The sequence below is a fragment of the Lissotriton vulgaris genome, chromosome 2_1, assembly GCF_964263255.1.
Source record: "Lissotriton vulgaris chromosome 2_1, aLisVul1.2, whole genome shotgun sequence".
Lineage (NCBI taxonomy): Eukaryota > Metazoa > Chordata > Amphibia > Caudata > Salamandridae > Lissotriton > Lissotriton vulgaris.
The window spans coordinates 2,127,021,338-2,127,043,700 of record NC_141687.1 but is presented as its reverse complement, the minus strand read 5'-3'; positions in this window follow the sequence as shown (position 1 = coordinate 2,127,043,700).

Genomic DNA, 22,363 nt, shown 5'->3' with positions numbered 1-22,363 from the left:
ATTTCCAACATGTTGGAACCGCACCTCCTGTATTAGGGCTTTCACTGATGCTCTATTATTACGCTGTATAATCCGCAAATGCTTCCAGGCTTCAAAAGAATGGCTGAAATGAGTGCAGATGCTTCTGTAGGTGGTCAATGTGTTGCTGACTTCTTCTTTTGTCTTCTTTTTTAAAGAAATCTTGCACCGCCATGTTGATGCAATGGGCCAAACACAGGACCCAGAAATAGCGTCTGTCTGACATGGCCATGAGTATGTTGCTGCCGTTGTCCATGGCAACAAACCAATTCTGAGACCTCTGGGTTGCAGCCAATCATACACCTTGCTGGTATATTTCTCCAAGATGTTTACAACTGTGTGTGTGATTTCTCCATGGTGAACATGGCCACGGTTGCATGCTGCCAATAGCTCTTAAAACTTTCTTCAGGAACAAGACCTGCAGATATCTTTTGCTTTACCCCTGCACAAGATTTCCTTTGTGCAGTGATGTACATGTAATCAGTCACTTGACAGCAGGTCCATATGACTGTCATAAGGTGGATGGTGTGAACAACACTTTGCTGCAAAGCTTGTCCAACTAATTGCGTCACATCATGATGCAGTGCTGGACAGCAGCTCTTGCAAATAGGTCCGACTTGGCACCTCCCATTTCCGGCAGATGCCTGCCACAAATTCTAAGAATCCACTCCTTCCACAAACGAAAAAGGGAGGAGTTGCAACACTGACGTTTTTGCTAGCTTCCCATTGTTCAAATGTGCGGTTGGGTAGTTCTAATCGCAGGGGTCCTGGTGCCTAAACATGCCGGTTATAGTAGCTTGGATTTTTTTCTTTTCGGAGGCCACTGACACTGGCTTCTTTCAAGACGTAGATGGTGGTGGTATACCCAATGTGCATAATAATGGGGCAGTAACTGTATGCCGTGGTGTCTACATCACCCTCAGAGTCGTGTGACATGGTGAAGTCGCTGAGGTCGGTGATTCTGCTGCTGCCCTGATATGGACAGGGCTGTGTTTTGTTAAGATGTCACCTTCTACTTCTGCATTATCACCTTCCATCATGATTGGACTTCTAGCTGATGTTCCCCTGCTCTCCTCACCACTACAACCATGCTCAGCAATTTGTTTAAGGTGCTCTTCCCACTTGATTGTGTGGTGTTTTTTCAGATGAATCATTTGACCTCCAGCACCGTAATTTGTACAAGGCTTACCTCGACTATCATTTGTGTTGCAAATGCTGCATAATGGATTGTGCTCCCCCTTTTAGGTAACCGTATAAAAGTCCCAAACTGGGGAGAAGTACTTTTTTACTGTGCCACTACCAATGCCTAAAAAAGATCTGGTAGTGGTAGATGACTGTGTCGTTGATTGCCTCTATGCTTCTCCTGAGGTAGGGGTTGGTGCAGCTCTCAGCTGGGGCTTTGAAAATATGGGAGATGGCAGTGCTACCTGTGCCAGATCCCTCAGAGTAGGTTGAATAGCAATGTCAGACTCCTCTGTGTCACCTTCTACAATGACTACCTCATTGTCGTGATCCTCCTCATCATTCCCTTCCATAAGTCTACGTCTTTCAGGAACTTTTCTTTTCCCTTGCTTCTCATGTTATCTCCTGGGCTCTGTCTGGGTTCTACTCCATGTCCCTATCATCATCATCAGAATTGTGGTTGGAGAAGATGGTGGAGCAGTACCCTTTCTATTCCTAGATGGAGCTCTGTAAACCAATGATTGCAAAAAAGGAGGTTCTTGCTCGGAAGGAAGCTCAACCTCCTATTCTGCTCCAACATCAGGAAAATGTACTATTGATGACTGTGGCTGCTGTCCACTTTGCTCTGTTTCATGAAATTATTGTGTACTACTTTGCGAAAGGGACAAATCCAATTTAATGTCACTACTCATTGGTGTCGACATAATTGCAGTGGCTGTCTAACTGACAGACATGGCCCTGGGCTTAGGTTGAGTTGGTGCTATTGATGCAGGAGTATTGCTCTCAGCCTGCTCCCCGGAGGCCAGTGTAGCAGGCTCAAGATTGCCAAAAGGTTCTGGCTGGCACGCCAGTGCTGAAGCATTGCATCTTCTCACTGGCCATTTCCTTGCCAGCTTCTTTCTTTGGGGCCATCTTCTTAAAGCTTTCAGTTGGCAGTTGCACTGAGCTGCACAAGTAGAAATGATTTAAGAATTGACGTCTCACTGCACATGTCTTCTGTTTGGCAGTACTGCGGGTGATGTCACTTCTCCTGTGCACTTACTAGAAAATAAGCAAGAAAAACATTTAGGGGGTGATTACGATGCCGGGCGAACATCATCGCCCATCGCCCAACATCGTCTCGGTCATGGAACTGACTGAGAACCAGTCGGCGGTCCTGACCAGCCCATTGGGATGCAACCGAACACTGTTTGGTTTCATTCCTACATTTTACAATGGGAGCATTCATTCCAGCTGTAAACCGGACGGAATGTATGATCCCATTGTGAAATTGGAGTTTATCCCTGCACCCTGTGGCAGGCACCTCAAGGTGCCTGCCACAGGGTGCAAGGATCAACAGGCGGCCACCATAGGTGCCCCCTTGTAATCCAACTGGAGGCCGTGCACCCAAAGGAGCCCTGCTGGGGGCTCCCAAATCCAAGTTTCGAATGCCTTTCTGTGTTGGAAAGGCCGGCATGGAAAGGCTGCAGAAACCCAACATCATAATCTCATAGGCAGAAAGAGCCGCACTTGGGATTACGGGCACATTCTGACTGGCCGACAGGCTCTATTGTAATGAAACGGTCGGAATGGAATCCTACTGCCATGGTACGATGGAGTCGTAAAGGCTCAGACCGAGGGTCGGAGCCTTTCACGACCGCATCGTAATCGGCCCCTTAGTGTGAAATGTGGCACTGTTTGCAGTTTGAATTAGTACAGACAAAGGCAGTATTAGTGTGGTTGATTTGTGAACTCAGATAACCACTTAAGTCAAACCACCACCATACCATAATGACCCATCAGAATGTAATGCGCAATTTACAGAATGATACAGCTCTTTTCTATATCTTCAATATATTCTAAAGGAGACACCTGTGGCATTTAGGGAAATAAATGGGTAAGTGAAATCCTTTAAAAATGAATGATGGGATAGTCTAAACTGCATTGCACCGAGGGTGTCAACATTTAATGATGTACTTAAAAACTGAATGCTGTTGAACGGCTGTGATAAATGGATGGATGAAGGATTGACTCAGGCAAAATGGGCAAAAATAACTTACAATACAAAAAAAAACTTACTGAAACTGCAGGCCACCTAGTTCAATACATTTTAAAAATCGACTATAAGTCCAAATAAATCCTGGTGAATGCCCCCAATAAAACAAACAACACCCGTATACACCAGTTTTTCAACTTACTTGTGAAATATAAAATACAATGTCCTTAAATCCAATGGTTAGTATGCAGCAGACAAGGAGAGTGGTCCTACCAGCTTCATATCCCAATGAAAAGTGACCAGGAGATTGAAAAAGCACTGGGAGAAACCTGCTGGATAGGAACATGAAGTTGGAATCTCTGGAGCACTTCCTTCCTGTTGGGAAAAAAAAGTATTAAAAAAAGGCTTTTTGCAAAAAAACCTACTCCAACGCCCAGTTGTAGAAGAAAATCCACTTGAAAAGTTTTGCTGCTTCTCAAGCACAAAAGCAGCTCGACTGCTCTGTTTGCGATCACGATCAGCACTACATTGGCACCATTGTGGCCTGAAGCCATGCGAGTCAGTTCGAAGTCTCGTAGGAGCTCGCTAGCAGTGCGAACGAGCGTGAAGTCTTACAGCTGCCCAACAGTATTGTGGCACTCGCGAATGAGTGCCAAAACAAATCTAGACTGCATGATTAGGAAAAAAAAATGAGTTCCAAAAACTCTGTGATCAGAGCATAGCTTTAAACCCCGTCCTAGTTATAGTGCATGTTTCAACTCTACTGCGGAATTATTATGATGCTTTCAGACCTGATTTGGGGGGCAGACATAAAAGAGTGGCACTCCATAAGACACAACTACCACTCCAGGAGGGAGGGTTAGGTGCACCCAGTGTGTATCACACACAAATGAGCATTTGTGCAATGTAGACTGGTAAAATGGCTCTTGACCGAGTCACGCTCATCCTGAACTTATGTGGTTGCTCAGGCCTGGTGAGGAAGAGCCTGTTTTGCTTACTCCACATCACTTTCACTGTGGGAGCTCCTGGGCACAGGGAACAGCACATGCACATTTGATATGGGCCCGTGGACCGTTGCTAGCATCCCAATTGCAAGAGAAGTATATGGAAAAGGAGTGATGTGCTCATTCGCGTAACTACAAAACCCTATGAGATTGAACTGGAGGCAATTTGTGACGTATTTTCCGTTGGATCATGAGCTGTCCACCTTCTGGGATCAGACGGAGCCATGCCCAAATTCAGTACCACATTTTCTACTGACACACAGGAGAGGACGTTAATTGATTGCAGTTTTGTACACAGCCTTTCAAGAGCAGTTAGCAGAACTGTGTTTTGATACCAGGGCAAGTTGGCTCAATGCTCGAAGAGTTGCATCACTGACAAACAGTGGATGGCTGCAAAACAATCCACTAAACTACTTTCACAGTACTCTACAGTTAATTACTTGCAGTTTAATTACCTACTCCAGTCATACCTCTCTCTAAGGAGCATCGATCCAGGCTCAGCCACAGTGTGCCCATTGTGTGCTGAGCCCAAGGCGTCCTTCTACCATATGGTATGGGAGTGTACCATTATTCAGCAAGCCTGGTCTGAGGTGCTTACTCAGGTGTCGGACCTCATGACCAGAGCGCTAACTCCTACCTCAGGTTTCTGTTTGCTGTTGGCTCAGGGATTTCCGAAGGTTGGCCATAGGGAAACAGGCGGCCACGCATGTAAGAAGTCAACCAACTAGGATTATTCAGGGCATCATATGGTGAGATGTCTACATCATTTAACTGGAGGTCCAACTACATTTCAGACTGCCCTGACTGTCACAAGTAAACAGAGTGACTGGGCATACAGGTGCCTCCTAGAACTCCCAGATGAGCGCTGTGGAAGGAGGGGGCATGATGGGGGGAATCCTGTGCGTCAGACCGAGCCCTGAACAGTAGGTTCTAGCACACAAAATCATTCAAGGGGCTTAGGTGATGGCTTATATTGGCAAGCAGCCTCAACGAGGGCGAAATAACAAATCAGAGCCTCTAAAGGGGGTAGATTCCTAACAAGACTGTGGCGCGGGGGTCACTAGTTTTCTTTATTGGTTTTTGCCATTGGTTGCATTGCCATTTTTCCCTCCCACCACACAAAGCAGCAGGCTTTAGTGGACAGAAAACATGAACGTATCACCCCGACGCTACCTAATTGTGAACCACCGCTCCATGCTGCATGGTGGGGCACGGGGATGTAAGGGTCAACCACAATGTGGCAATGGAGAATGGCATATTGCAGGGGCGACTCCTCCATGATGGCGGTGGAGAGCCACCTCACTAGGTGGCAGCAGAGTTAAAGACTTGAAAAATAAAATGATATTAAACCAGTTGTATATTTCTTCTAACCTGCGGCTGCGAGTGAGCGCATCACAGGCCAGGGCCATGAACTCTCTGCAACAGCACTAGGGAGGGATGATGGGCACTACTAAGTGCGCAAGACTGTTTGGCCAGCTATCTTATACTGGCCAAACCATCATACGCACTTAGCATTTCTCGGCTGTGTTGTACTGCCAGGTGGAGAAAAGCCATAGGCTCCAAGTCCCTGTCTGAGCGCCAAACGAGGGTGCTCAGACCAATCCGATCACTTCCTATATGCTGGGATACTATTCCCAGCATGAAATAAGCGCTGGGATTTGCATCTGGGAGCATGCGCAGTGTGATCAGCCCGGGACAGGACCAGGATTGGGAGAGTAGCAATGCAGCAGGTAAGTTCTATATATTTTTTTGATTTGGTCTGTTGCCCCCCTCCTCTCCTCCGCCCCACTGCTTCGGATCTCATGCAGCCACCACTGGCATGTAAGTTTGCCAATAGTCGGAATTGCACAACTGTGCAGTGGAAATGTAAAAGTAATAAAGATCAAGTTAAAAAATATAGATATATTCATACACATTTGCACTATGGGATGCTGATTTATATTTTATTATTTGTACGTTTATCAGAACTTCCATAAAAGATGTTTCTGCCGTCAGTCTCCATTGGGAACCCGTGCCTATTTTCCTGCATAGATCTGCAAATTCTATGGGAAACCCACACTGAAGCTGGGCTCCTGTTAATTTATTCGTACTGAAAATACTTTGGATGAAGGCCACTCACATAAATTCATCTAAGAAAGTGATAACATTGAAACGTTAACTGTCTGTGACAAAACATATTGCTGCACATGAAGTTAAGCGATAGCTTTTCGTTGGTGTTATTGGGTTTAATATAGTAAATTGCTTTTTGCAATCCATTTTAACTAACAACACAAGTAAACCTAATATTTAAAAGCACGCTCGATCCTCTGGTTAAAAGCACGCTGGTCCTTTGATACAATAGCGGCACCAAATTGAAGCAAGAAGCAACAATGCATAGCACAATGCTTGCAAGAAAACTTCTCATGGTATCACTTTTAAATTGCACACTGAGTGCTGAAATAGTTTAGTTTGACTACGAGGAAGGTAATTATGATATTTCCCTAAACGTGATTTTATCACCTACCCATGTGTATGCCTTCTTTATGCTCAACACACATATGTGCATTATCTTGGCTCCACGTTATGGTTTATAAATTATATTAAAGTATTTTCAACATTGCGCGGGTCCAGGCATGGTCATGTGTTGCTTTTCTTGCCTGAAGAGGAAACGTAAACCTGTGCACAATCTGTTCAGTCTAATTACCAACAGTTCGAAACAGCTACATATATAAGTCAGTACAGGTGATCCTGATGTCACAAGTCACAGTCCTGGTGCATTAAACTTTGGCCACGGCTGGGAGGCAATACGGAGCATTCTCTCCGGATGAACACCAGAGAGACGCCAGTTAGCCCAGCTGGCAATATCAATCCTGTGAGAGCCACTCCCTGAGTGAGGGCTGTGGGCTTATGTTGTATTCTGGGAGTTGGCTCTGTGGTGCTTGGTTCCAAGGAGTTATTTAGCACTGGGGGATTCCCCGAAGGACTGGACCTGGGGCCCAATGAGGCACATGTGAGTGAATGACTTCCAGTAGCTCGTCCGCAATCTTATCAACAAAGGAAACCTCTGACATTAAAAGACACCCTGGCCATCTTTATGAAAAAGTAGCGCAGCGCAGCATGTCCCCTTGCTGCACTGAGTCCCTGGGAAAGGGCAGAAATGTGCCGTATTTAAGGCATTCCTGTCACTTTCTCCTACACCAGCGCACAATGGGCTGCCTATCGCCAACGCAGGCACCTTTGTACCTTTTTTTACAAAAAGCAAGGGTTGAGGCGAAGAAAATGCACCTGCTTTCTCCTGTGGCTTGTAAGTGGTAGCGATGGTGCTTGTGATTCCAAAGCACACAACCTCGTCTGTTCTTTCAAGGGCAAAGCCCAAAAATTGCAATAAAGAATAAGGAATCAGCACCCATACAAGAAGTGTTTTTTTAGTAGTTTCAGTTGCTGTCTTACCTGTGATGTGGAAACTTCTACTGGCTACCATGCCTTTCTCTGCTCATCAAGACTGAGTACGACAAGAACAGAAATTACCATAATATGCTGTCTTCAAGAAACTCTACCGAGATGTATTGATTTTTGCTTGTCACTTAATGTTTGAGCCCTGAAAAAGTCTCAATCTCTGAGACAAAACGCGTTGGCTAAGAAGGAAATCCTTATGTGTTCTTGGATTTTTTCTTGTATTGGATTACTACATTAAAGAACTTGAAAAAGAAAATCTTGCAGAAATCCGGACTTATTTTTTACGAGATCGTGCACCTTTGTACCTTTGTGCAAGGGTGCCTTCCTGCACAAAAATTATCCTGAAAGGCTTTTCACTCTTTTCATGTGTGCTGCAACACACATAGAAAGAGGAAACAGCGAGGAGAAATAAACATATTTGTCCTCATTACTTCTCTCCTAGGAGGCATATCTTTCTGGTCCATTTCCAGGTTTGCAAATCTGGGAATGTGTCAAAATCCATGGATGTTGGCACAAGGCAGCACACATGTAAAAAGCAAAATGTCTTGGATTGTTTATGTGTAGGAAGGTGAATCTTCCTGCACATAAATAATCCTTTAAAAAAATTACATTTTGTAACTTCCATGAGTGCTGCATTAAGCAGCACACATAGAAGTGACAAAACAGATTGTTTATGTGCAGGAAGGGACACCTGCCTACACATAAACAATCTTCGTTGCATGCAGACTCCCTTGCACTATGGTGCAAGGGTGCATTGCTAAGTGTAGTGCCAGCACAGGGGGTAACGAAAGGCTGCACCATATCCTTGTAAATATGGTGCAGCCTTGAGTTTCTGAAGTGGCGAAGTGAGGCATTAAGCCATGACGGCTAACGCCTCACTCCACCACTTCTTTGTAAATATCCCCCTGAGTCTTCTTAAATCATCAGTAAATATTGGTTTAACTAGCCCACAGTACTTCCAGAGTTACAGATGCTGTCTGCAACCTTGAACATGTCTACCCTCATTCCCAAGGAATTAGTGGAAACATATCTTACTCTTTTGTTTGTCACTTTTCCTCTTCCAAGTCACAAAGGGAAGAGACAATAATACATATTAAAAGGTTTGTAGAAAACCTCTAATCCTTGTAAATAAAAAATGATCCAGATTATTAGACAGATGAGACAACATTGTTATTAGCAAACCATGTTGATTATTCCTAATATTACTCCTATCTATCATTAATACCTCTAGACTATCGAGAACATGGTAGGAGTACCCTTCTGCCAGACCAAGTTGGATTGATCTAACTCCATACCTTGGTGTAATGTTTCAGATAGCCAGTCTCAGTGCATTAACAAATGCACTCCAAGTTCAAGTTCAAGTTCAAGTTTGGCATTTATATAACGCACTACTTACCCAGAGGGTCTCAAGGTGCTTGAGGGAGGTGGGCGGTTATGTATCAAATATCCGTTTTGTCCGAGTTCAGTTTAAGGCGATTGGTCTCCATCCATTCGGCCACTTCTTTCATCCCTTCGTGTAGATTGATTTTGGCGGTGTTTAAATCTTTGGTGAGGGAGAGGATCAGCTGGGTGTCGTCTGCATAGGATATGATGTTGAGGTTATGTTTGCGAACGATGGATGCGAGGGGGCTCATGCATACGTTGAAGAGTGTGGGACTGAGTGAAGATCCTTGTGGTACGCCGCAGATGACTTTGGTGGCTTCTGATCTAAAAGGGGGGAGGCGGACTCTCTGGGTTCTTCCTGCGAGGAATGAGATGATCCATTCCAGTCCAGTGCTTTTCCTTGAATTTCGATGTTTTTGAGGCGGTGTATGAGGGTGTTATGACAGACTGTGTCGAAGGCTGCGGAGAGGTCAAGTAGGATGAGGGCAGCTGTTTCACCATTGTCCAATAGTTTACGGATGTCGTCTGTTGCTACGATGAGGGCGGTCTCGGTGCTGTGTTTGGCTCGGAATCCGTATTGTGATATCTCGAGGGATTTGTTGGATGCGAGTTGACTGTTGACAGCTTTCTCGATGACTTTGGCAGGGAATGGGAGGAGCGAGATAGGGCGGTAGTTTTTAAGTTCATTGGGGTCTGCTGTGGGTTTCTTCAGGAGGGCGCTGAGTTCGGCGTGTTTCAAGCTTTCCGGGAAAGTGGCGGAGTTGAAGGAACTATTGATGATGTCGCGAAGGTGGGGAGCGATGATGGAGTCTGCTTTGTTGAAGATGTGGTGGGGACAAGGGTCGGTTGGCGATCCTGAGTGGATGGAGTTCATCAGGCGGATGGTGTCTTCAGTGGTGACTGGTTTCCAGGTACAAAGGTTGTTAGGGGAGAGATTAGGTTCTGAGGTGAGTGGTGTGGACTGGTCACCCGGTTGTTTTGTGAAGCTGTTGTGTATTTCCGCGATTTTGTTGTGGAAGAATGAAGCTAGGGAGTCACAGAGGTGCTGGGAGGGAGTGATGTCAATGGTACCGGCTGATGGGTTGGTGAATTCTTTTACTATGTTGAACAGTTCCTTACTGCTGTGGGCGTTGTTGTCGAGTCGATCTTTGTATGCTGTTTTCTTAGTGGAGCGTATTAGTTGATGGTGTTTACGGGTGGCGTTCTTGAAAGTGGCTAGGTTTTCAGTGGATGGGTTTCTTTTCCAGGCTTTCTCGAGGATGCGGCATGTCTTCTTGGATTTCTTAAGCTCATCATTGAACCAGGGGGCTTTCTTGAGGTTTAACTTGGTAAGGTTGTTTTCAGAGGTGCTAACTCGTCAGCGCTGCAGGTGATCCATTGTGCAAGGTTGGTAGCTGCTTGGTTTGGGTCTGATGAATAGGTAGGAGGGTATTGGTGGAGCGATGTGAAAAGTTGCTCAGTGGTAATTTTGTTCCAGTTCCTGCGGGGAATTTGTTGAAGCTGGTTTTGGGACATAGTCTTTTTGTAGTTGAGGTGCACGCAGCTGTGGTCTGTCCAATGGAGAGCTGTGGTGTGGTTGAAGGAGACGTATTTGCTGGATGTAAAGATTGGATCGAGTGTGTGTCCGGCACAGTGGGTGGGGGTGTTAACAAGTTGTTTGAGTCCAAGATTAGTGAGGTTGTCTAATAGGGTGATGGTGTTTCTGTCGTTGTTCTTATCTAGGTGGAAGTTGAGGTCGCCTAGTAGGATGTAGTCCTCAGAGGGGAGGGCGTGTGGTCTGATGAAGTCAGTGATGTCTTCGCTGAATTGTGTGCGGGGTCCGGGTGGTCTGTAGATGAGGGTACCTCTGAGTGTGGTCTTGGGGTTGATGTGGATCTGGAAGTGGAGGTATTCGGCGGTTGTGAGGATGTCATCGGAACTGGTCGAGATATGAAGGGTGTTATTATGAACAATGGCAATGCCTCCTGCTATTTGGTTGGTTCGGTCCTTACGGATAATCTTGTAGCCGTCAGGGATGGCTATGGCGATGTCGGGTGTTGAAGAGGAGTTCATCCAGGTTTCTGTGAGGAAAGCGACGTCCAGTGATGTAGAGTCAAGTAGATCCCAAAGTTGGATGGCGTGACTGTGGACTGAGCGGGTGTTGAGTAGGATGCATTTCAGATGGTTGGTGTCGGCATTCTGTTTGATGTTGGTGGGTTTGGTGAGGGTCCTAATGCAGGCAAACTTGCAGTAATTGCAGGTGAAAGGTCCATGGGTGAGGCCGGGTGCAGCTTGGTAACAGATTGGTGGTTGGCCGGGGTTAAGGGCTGAGAGGGTAGCGGCGTCGTACGTGATGCGGGAGGAGGGGGGGTTGCGGGAACCAGGGGGTCTGGCGCTAGGCGCGGTCCAGGCGCGGACGGGCGTAGACGGGCTTACCTTTGGCGCACCTTTGGCGCTCCATCTCAGTGTGCAGGCTTACACGCATCTGCCTGCACAGCTATCTGCCTTCCGAGAATATGTGTCGGGCCTTCAGAGCTGCATCTCGTTCACCACTAACAGTGCAGACTACAGAACAACAATGTTCAACCAGAATAAATGTGCTTGTGACATTTTGTTGTAATAGTGAAAAACATGTTCAAACCGCCATCTCAAAAAGATGCTAAAATGGAGACAACATATAATCCTTAAAACATCAACACCTATTTCCATTACTCCTCTTGACACCCACAGAGTGGGCCTACAAAACATGGATTTTTAGGCCTACCATTGTACCTTGACTGCAGCAGTGTGATCTGTCAAAATAACCTTTTTTTACAGGCAAAAATCTCCCTTCACATATTAGTAGATCACTGCTATGTAGGCACGGCAGCCCTCAAGGCAGTGTTCATGGAATTTAAAAGTGGGACATGTAGCATGTAGAAAATTAATATTTTCGGTGTAATTGACAGTCTGATCTAAATTGGCAGGGAAGACTTTCCCGAGCTCTACAGAATATACAGGGTGGGTGCTGTAGGCATCCTGCTGTCATAACAGTGTCAATTTCTGCCTGACATGTCTATCTGGAGCACATATAAAACGTTGGCACACTTCAGAGGATGTAAAGAGGATGTCAGAACAATTAATGTGTGTCTCTTGTCTGGGCACTGAGGAACACTGCCTTATTTCACTACATTTTTCCTCAGGGACCCTGATTAGACATCTGGTTCCTGTTTTGTTGTTGGTACAGGGCCTACTTCAAACTGGATTGTAGTGTTATATGTGGGAAGTGACTGGTGATTACCTATGACACTGAACTAAGCGAGTCTCACCCCCGCGTCGCGGGAGCGCGCAGGAGCACCCGGGGCTAAGCCCGGGCAAAGGGCAAGCCCTCTGTGGCCCTCGGAGGCCAAAGGAGGTCGGGCCGGGCCACCCCTCTTCGATTCAGATTTACGGCATAAGGTGACTGCTTCTATATCATTATTACCGCATTTTCAGCTGCTTGAACAGTGCTTTCTTAACAACTGAATAATATCCAAGACTTAAAGCAGTGGCAATTGCATCGCTTTGCTGTAGTCATTGTGCATATTTAGGATATATCAATATAACATGATGAAGGTCAAAAAGACTCCAATTGCTACCAGATCCTCTACCAGGAATAAAGTGACTCCTATTACACCTCTCCCCACTCTTGCTGCCATGGACATTATGCTGCAAAAAACTATAGGCGTTGTGGCAGACGTAATTCAAAATACAGAAAGACGCCTATCCTTAACTCCTAACCTGTGCTTTCCAAATTTATCCTTACATAACAGTGTTGCTATTAATACTCTCGACACTACAATAAATTCACAGGTATCCCTTCTAATGCAATCCTTTACAGGATTACCAAACAACCAAACTAGAGAAACTTTATTTTTAGATTCAAGTACACCAATAATCTGTAACAGTGGGGAAAGTAGTCCACCGCTAATTTGCAAGCCACAGACACATCAAGGTACCTCTTGCTCACCGAAGGATAGGCCTTTAATTCTATTGTGTGAGGCAAATTCGGGGGGATTACCACCTATAAATACCTCTGTGAGTGAAAAGGATAGCCCGACAACTAAACCTTAAAGACGATATAGGAAAAAGTTAAAAATAAACGGGAGGTTAATTTCCCGACCAATCTGCAAACATAAGCTCTCAGTAAAAGACGTCTGGTCTACTTTTAGATTGACCAAACAGACAAACAAGACATCTACCCACCAGACTTTATTACCAACTAGTATGACGGTAATTCAATAGCCAGATAAAATATCAGGCAGCGTTGATCGGTCATGCCAAACTGACTCATCAACCTTAGGTGACACTACACTCTTGGATCATATAGAACATCTAATAAGGTCCCTTTTGTTGCCTATACAAGAAAGAATTATCAAGTTGGAAGAAATGACTGAGAAATCCGAATCTATACAAAACAAAAATATAGCATTAGTGCTAGAAATACTCAAATCATTATCAATAAAAGAGGCACCAGTCAAATGTCCACCCAAATCGACTAATAAAAAGACTATACGTCCAAAAAATCCAACTGTCATTGGTAATACCAAACAGCCACTACCTCTTTCACTGACAGGACCAGTTTCTAATGTCTCCAATAAAAATTCTATTGCTTACAATAACAATAGTGCTCCTGTTGTAATCCCAGACACTAACGCAGCTCCTGAGTCCCCTCTAGCTGAAAACGATGAGAGTGAATGGGCAGCTGATGGTTAATGCTTGGACAAACAAACTGAACAGCACCGATCTTTAAGGTCCATAGTGGCACACAATGTGCCCACAAATGACCCCACTATAAAATCAACTCAGAAACCACCTAAAAAACCTATTCACACCAACCTTTCCCCAGAGTCTCACCCATTCACAATGGTGATGATAGGCGTTCCTAAACTGGGTGAGGGGAAGATAGAAACATACTGGGAGTTAAAAAACAAGGTGTGTCATTGGCTAACTACACATAGGCCACCTCATCCACATCTTGATGGTCGTATAGCCCACGTTAGGAGGGTAGATTGGGTGGGACACAGATTTAAGTCTACAGAAGGAGAATGCATTATTGTAACTTTCAAAGACACTCGAGTGGCAAAGTACATCACTAGATGGAGGGACAGCTCTACAAACAGCCTGATCCGTACAATGGATCTTAGTTATTTCTACACCTCTAATGGTCCTGGGTCAAATATTAGGTATCCACAACCTCCAGGAGAACAGAGAGGGTCCTATACCCACATTAATCAATATCAAAACTGGGAAAATGTAGGCAATTATAGCCACCATAATGCGGGTGACCAATTATACCCAGGTCAGGTTACACCTTGGAACTATAGAACTACAGACTACTCTGCAACGTACCCAGAGAGTAGGGAAGGTTTATATCAGGTACCTCAACAGGAATACCCCTATTTTTCTAACATGAACAACCAGTACAATGTTCCTATCTCAAACAGATTCCACGCCTTCTATGATCAGTGTGACCTGGAGGGGGTTGACTGACTACCTGAACTGCAAATTTTCAATGCATATAAAGACATTGTAAATTTTGAGATGACATTCGAAAAAAGCAATGGTATAAAGGGTCTAAATGACTTTGATATTACTAAGAGTCTACCATCAACTGAGCAAATGGGTCCAGATATAAGATCCCCACCAGAGAGCCCACTTCTACAAAACAGATCAGAGCTGCCTACAGACTATCAAGAAGCTCTCAGTAGCGAACCAACCAATGTAGAACATAATTACAATGTATCTGAAGAACAGGCAGTAACTAGAAGGGAGTCTATTCATTTAAAAGTTGCTAAATCAATATTTGCCAACATAGACTCAAATGTAGACACTTGACTGTCTTGTGCTACGAGTCTGGTTTCCTGGAACACGGCAGGCCTGGCCGATAAAATCTGTGACCCCACCTGGCTGTCTTTAGTTTAACAACACGCAGTGATATGCCTGCAAGAGACCTGGCTGGTAGATAAAAAATCTGCCCACATTGAAGGATACCAAAGTTTCTTCAATCCAGCAGAACCCTCAAGTAGCGGAAGAGCAAAGGGGGGTTTGGCAATCTATATAAGTTTGGCTCTTACATATCATAAAACCAAGTTCATGAACATGTACTTTTAAAAACCTCTGTACACATGGAACCATACCTGTCATGGCCCCTGTCAGGTTATGACCGTTTTTTGCTTTTAAGATTCCACCTAGACCTATTTCATCTTCTACTGGCAGTACCGAGGGGGGCCCATCGAGGCCAAGTGTTGCCACCTTGCGGCTGCGACGATAAGTCTCCGGAAGACCTGACACACTTTTTATTCAACTGCCCTTTTTACCTTGTACCACGGAAATTATACCTAAAACCAATTCTCAAACAGCTGAATTTTGCACAAATTCGACCAGCACTTTATTATCTCCAACTACTAAGTAGTGATTGCACCTTATTTGTATGTAGCTTTTTAAAACTTGCAATCAAATTCAGGAAACGTATGGAGGGATAACTGTGTTGCTGCCGAGAGTTTTATTTTAATCAGTTTAACTATTCATATTTAAAAACTTTTTATTAACTGTATATTCTGTCTGTGAACTTCTACTTTATGTGATTTCTAATAATATATGAATTATATGTATTAATTGTAATTTTATTGAAATGTGCTTTTATGGATGTTACTATGAACATAAAGTTCTTTTGACTTTGACTATGACACACCCAAACACCCAGCCCTTGACGGCCAAGTTTAGTTTGGCCAAAGACATCTTGAAAATTTCCTGGTATATGGCATGTTGGGCCTTGTTTGCATTAAAGCAAACAGGAACTACTGAAAATAGTGAGTAGATCTGCTCTTAGTAACTTTTTTGGCATTAGTTAGGGGGTTCCCAGAAGTCACACACCAGACACTAGCTGGTGCCAAGCATAAATATGATACCTCAAAGTACCAACATTAGAAATCTTTCTGCACGAACAGAGGACTGAACCTGCTCTCTGTGATCAAAGAGGAGTCCTGATAGACAGGACTAGCCCCCAGCTGGACCTTGAACAAAGGTGTGGAGACAAAGGTTCAGTTGCTGATCTCCTGTGTGGCTGCAGGGAAACAACAAGCTTTAAGAGGTCATTTTCCTAAAGTGCCAAGCTGACAAGTCACAACTGAACTGGGAATGGAATATGCTTCTGGCCTCTGCCTGATAACTTGAGATTTTCTAAGTGGCCTCCCATATGCCTTAGGGGGTCTTAGAAGTGTATTCCAGTGGTGGTCTGGAATTTCAAAGACATTTAACGCTTTTCTTCAGAAAAGTGACAAAGTTCCTTTCATTGTTGGGGACTTTGATCCTGTCTATAGCTACCAAAAGGTTGAGCTCAAGTAGATTTTAGTGACTTTAAGGGTTCACCCAGACAAGAGATGTGATTATTCCTTGTGGTGGGCAGTAGCCTACTCCAAATAATTATCTTATTTCTTTCAGCCCTACTAAGAACAATCCCACAGTGCCACTCACTCTCACAATTTAGGATGGGGATACCTTCTCCACTTGTGCACAGCCTGTGTGCCCACGAAGAAATGTGGTGAGGGTAGTGAGCAGTCCCCTCCTCTGTGGTCACTCAAAACCTGTTCTGGGGTCACTGGGTTTGGTACTAGCCTGACTAGAGGCACAAAGCTGAGCCCTATTCAGGTGTCACCGGACAATTACTTTTGACAGGGCAGGCTCCTTTAAAAGTAATTAACATCCTGCAGTGGGAAGAAAAACAATTTCTAATGTCCCACATATCCTACTCTTAAATATTGTGCACAATACCTTGTAGACTGTACAATGTGCTTAGGTATGACTCTTTAATATTTTAATTCAGGTCCTCCAACCTGTCAAATGGGAGGTTTCATGTGCAGTAGGGTTCAAACTGCTTCTGTTGGGCTTTAAATGGCAGCCATAAGGCCATGTTTTTCAGGCTCACTCTGTGGATGGCAATAGGTGTTCCAGTCCACAGATGGCATTTTACGGCACATTTTCTGTACCATATATTAGAGGTGTATAGGAGAGTTAAATAAGTTATTAGGGGGTTAAGGCAACCTAATCATTTATGCACTGGAGTGGCCACACAGAAAAGGAGATTTACTCCAGTAATTTGACTGGGCAATGGGTAAATTTATCACAATGCGTGCTTCATCGTAGATTTGAAAAGGCATTTAGGACACGTCCATCGATGCCTAAATATGTCCATTGGTGCTTTGTTTGTCGACACATTTTGACATTTGTCTGCAACAATTGATATTTTCTTATGTCTTATATTGACAACGATTTTTGTGTCATTTTAATTATTACAAGTCTCTCCAAGTTGCTAAATTGATATGAGGAATGTACTTGTTTTCTTGACTGTAATGCTGTTTGGGTGCTATTTAAGCACTCTCTATGCTTTCCCTGAGGTAGGCCTGATGCTTGATCAATAATCTATGACAGGTTAGACCAATGTTCCACATAGAAGCCTGCCATAAACACACAAGGCAGTAGATTACTAATATGGTAGGCACTTTCTCAAATTAATAATTCAATCTTTCATGGTTAGGTTGCACAAATTTGAACACAGCCCATTTTGTTAAGTCTTTCTAGTGTTCAAACAATATTTATTGATATTTTATAAATACACAATAAAACATATAAACCAAAAGTGAGATAAATTGAAGCATACATTTAGTTAACTAAAAGATTTGAATAAACAGACTTGTGGGCTATTGTAGACAATATCAAGCAAATGATGATAACATGAAATATGCCAAAGCAGCATTAGATTTACAAGTATGTAAAACTAGAATTAGAACAATCCAAATATTTCATTAAGTATGACAACCATATATGTGCAAATAGACTACTAAACAGTTTCCAATAAGAAATAATAGTTTTAACATCCTCAGAAAGAAGGAAAGTTAGCATTTTAGCATTAGGGGAAGAAAAGGTAGAAGCACTTACATGTACTTTACAAATTATCACGATGTAGGAGATAGAGTCAGAAATAGGCATACCTTTTCAATTACAGTCCAGACTTCATCCCAAAATTGTCATATGAAATTACATTCAAATAACATATGAAATTATGAGCTAGTGAATTTAAAACAATGCCAATACAAAGAGGAGTCTGATAGTTTAGCTACAAAAAGCTTTTCAAGGGTCTGGAAGCATTTACGTACAATCCAAATATAAGTCTGCTAAAGAGCCTCTGAAACAACCCAGATGTGTTATCTAATCATATTTTCTGCCATGTGTCCACAGTAACATTCAAAGATAATTTTTCTCTCCATTTAAAAAAAATACATTGTAATAAAGGTAAATTAAGATAATATTATTTGTTTGTAAATCTTTGAAGCTAGATGTCAAGAAATATTGGAAGCAGTGAGAAAAAATATAGAATGTATGATATTGTTCTGGGGTATGCGCAAAGGAAGTGTATTTAATATAGTAGTACACAGAAGTTCAAATTGCTAACAATCATCAATTAATCTGTATTTGTAGAGGGCAGCCTGTCACCGTTAGGGGTGTCTGGGCGCTGGGGTGCGAGGTCTCTATCAAACAACTAGCTCTTGAGGAAATGGCAGGAAGAGGGAAGAAACAAGCAGATAAAGGGAAAACAGAGGGCAAAAAATGATTACCATATTTTGATAAGCATTCCTGCCCTCTCCCTTTCACGCATTGCAGTGCAGCAAGTTGTCTTGCTGTGTTACGCTGTGTAAAGAATGATAAATCTGCCCCCTGATGTATATTAACATGTATCCGACGTTTAGAATCTGCATAAAGAGCTAACTATTCTGAGGAAATTATCTCCAAAATTAAAATGTGTTAATGTTTTGAATAACAATTGTCAATGAATTTTATGAAAGGATTTTAAGGCACCTAAAGCCATCAGTCAATGAGAAAAAGTGGATTTATAGCATTTGTAAGAACATGACATACAATTCTAGTGTTATACGATGAAAACCTTCCCGTCTTAAAACTATCACAATGAATAACTAAAGCTAGAATTATTCAAACTCTAATGGCTAGTATTTTTTAATACATTTTATAATCATGATTAGAAAGAGAGAAAGGTACGCAATTATCAACATAAAAAGTATCCTTATCTCGTTTAGGAAAACCACATATTAAGGCCCCTTCAAACGACCTACCAATTGCAGGTATGTGAGCAAACCCTTATATAATGGGAGAAAAATTGGGGCAAAAACAGTTGGGAATTCCTTAAAGAATTCTTCTGGCATACCATCAGGACCATGGAATTTTCCATATTTTAGCTCAAATAAATGTTTGAAGAGAAATGGTTCTTCTAGTGATAACTTGTCTTTTGGAGACATTTGAGGTAAACCACAGGATACTAAAAAGTTATCAATCATTTGATGAGGCGCCATTGATGGAGTAGTGCTCAGATGCTTATGAAAAGATACAATTCATTGACAATGTCCATTGAACTGGTAAGCAACTCCCCATTGGTAGAAGTTCTTTCTTACTTTTTTTTATTTCCCAACTAAATGCCAAATATTAACCTGATGTATTAGAGCCATACGGAAAATTTGCTTTGTCATTAGAAACTTGATTACCAGCAATTTTCCTAAGTAACCTATAGAATTCGTACCTCAGCTTTTGCAATTTAAATTTATAACTATTGTCTCTTAAAGATATAAACAGCCTCTCATGTTTAGCGATAACTTTGGAAAGATTAGCAATAGTCGTACTAAACTTTTTGTTATGATGGGACATAAAGGATTTTGATATAACCCATACAAATGCTTTCGAAGCATCCATGTATAATTTGGAAAGTATCCTATATTCTATTGTCAATAAAGAAATTTGTAATATGATTGAGGATATGTAGCTTATTATGTTAATTTAAAAACAAAATTGCATTCACCCTCTATTTAGGTCCAGGAATTGGGAGCTTGTCCGAAGTAAAATCCAATGAGATCAGTGCATTTTCTGAGATAGCCATTGATTCAATGTTATGGCTGGCAATTGGATTGTATAAGTTACAGGAGTAAAGAAGATAAACATTCTAGGGAAGAAGAAATGGAAATTTTAAAAAAAGTAAATTCTTTATTGGTAGGGTTATGTAATCTCCAAATATCAATTAATTTAGGTGTAGTGAAGAAAAACTTTGAATAACACAAGTTTTAGAAGGTTTAAAGTTAGCTAATAAAAGTCTATCCAATAATGGATCATTAGTTACATTTTAATCACCGCCTACAATGAGAGATACATTAGCTAAGTTAATCATTTCCTTTGTAATTTGTTTCCAGAAATAAAGTATCATCACTAAAAGGTACATGTAAATGAATGCCATAAGGAGACCTCTCATGCAGTTCCTGGGGGCATATTTTGCCGTGGGAATGTGCTGTCTTTCCCTTTTCTTCATAGATGTATGGTTTTCTGCAGTTTGAGGATATTTATAGACTCCAGTGTTCTTCAACAATTGGCTTCCTCAGCCCCTGGGAGAACTTGCTTCACAGCCTGCCCTGCCCTCATCACAGCATTTCGTGAGGTGTGGTCTGCACTTAAAGCTGGTCTAGGTTGCTGCACAGATTATTACACAATTAGCTTGGTATTACCAGACACAGAGGTTTATTTACAAGCCAGGTTTTCTACCGGAACGTCACTTTTTGTGATGTTACGGTCATGCATAGGGTTTAGCTATCTATACAAGGCCAGGTAAAGCCGATCTACGAGGCTTTTCGTGGTCTTGTAGATATGAAGTGTGGCAATACAGCGCAAGTCGCTGAGTTGCCTCACACTGCATTAGGAAGCATGCCATGGTTGTTGCAGTGGGTGTTCCCATGCAACGCCCATAGGTTTGGACACATTCCCAGATTTGCAAAATGACCCGAATCTGGGAATGGTTTAAAACTGAGCGCCCTCCCCCAATAATAACAATATTTATCTTCGTTTTATCCTCTTTCTATGTATGCTCCTTTCTACAGCATACAAAGAAAGAGGAAAACACCTTTAATTATGTTTTTTTACCTTTCTGCACAAAAACAATCATTCCAAATGCACAGACAACCTTGCACTATGGTACAAGGGTGGATATGTTGGTGCACAGCTGCTAATTGTTCGCCTGCACTGGCTGAAAGGACAGGAATTCACTGTATATTGTTAATGCGTGCATTCCCACTTTTTCAAATTAATGAAGGACAGAGCATCAAAATGACTTGCGACACTGCCCCACACCAATTCTTTGTAAATGTTCCCCACAGACTTTTCATTTGTGGTACAGCATTTTTGAGGCTTTTTCCCTTCAAAGATTATACTCATTGAATTGTTTTGCTATAATTCCGACTCTTTTCAAAGCATTAATACATTATTCATCTGACACTTTTGCTAGGATTTCTTCAAAATATTTGGTGCAATAGCGTTAGAATTTAGAATTTGCAAATCTAAGACAGCATCTCCTCCTCCTGCTAAGTCAAAGGTTCAGAGTCATAAGAACCCTTTTTGATTAAACTTTCCGAAGCGGTTCAGGTAATACATTTCAATACTGGATCTATACGTCTATAAGTACTGACATTAAATGCATTTGCAAAAAATTAGCAAGGCTGTCCACAAGAGTTTTGAGATCATGAAACCAAAATGAACAATAATAAAAAGCGACTGGACAACATTTCGCCTATTGATAAAGTAGTTATTCCTATGCGCAAAATGATAACTTATGTCGAAAATAGAAATTGTCAATATAATCGCGAGCTTTTTAAGTTGACAAAAAATATGGATGGTCAAAATTGTACTTTTTTTTGGAGAATTAACTGCTAAACCTAAAATTTACAGACAAGTTTGAAATCAATTTAGGCACACCTTGTACCTTCCCATCCCAAACCTAATGTTGTCAAACCCAGGCAAATGGTTTTCAAAGTATTGATTCATAACCATCGTATTCATATTCAAGAAGAAGTTAGACAAATGTCTTCACTTTTAATGGATGGTGACAAAGTAATTACACAGCAAGACTTTTTTTAAGTTTTTCTGATCAGCAGCTCCATCTTCACATGGGTTCAGGCTTTTCTGAGACCCAGAATACTCTGGCTCCTAGGAGGAAGGTTCTCAAACGAAACATCTTTCAGCGGGCAGACTCTTTTGAGGAGTCAGGACCAAGTGTTGTCATCAGCTTGGCAGAAAATTGTTTCAGTTCTTTACACATTTGCTTTCTTGGATGCATGATATCATGTTGTTTACACAATACATGATTGCAACACTTTTTGAAGAGACAACCACACATCAAGCTTGAATGCCTGACTTGATTGAATCAAAACTCCTACAGTTACTGTAAACATTGTGCCATGCACGGCTACTAGTCCTATTGAGTTTAGGGAAGACAAGGGAACCCAAAAGGTATGCCATAGGGACCTTAGGCAGTATCATGCTACAA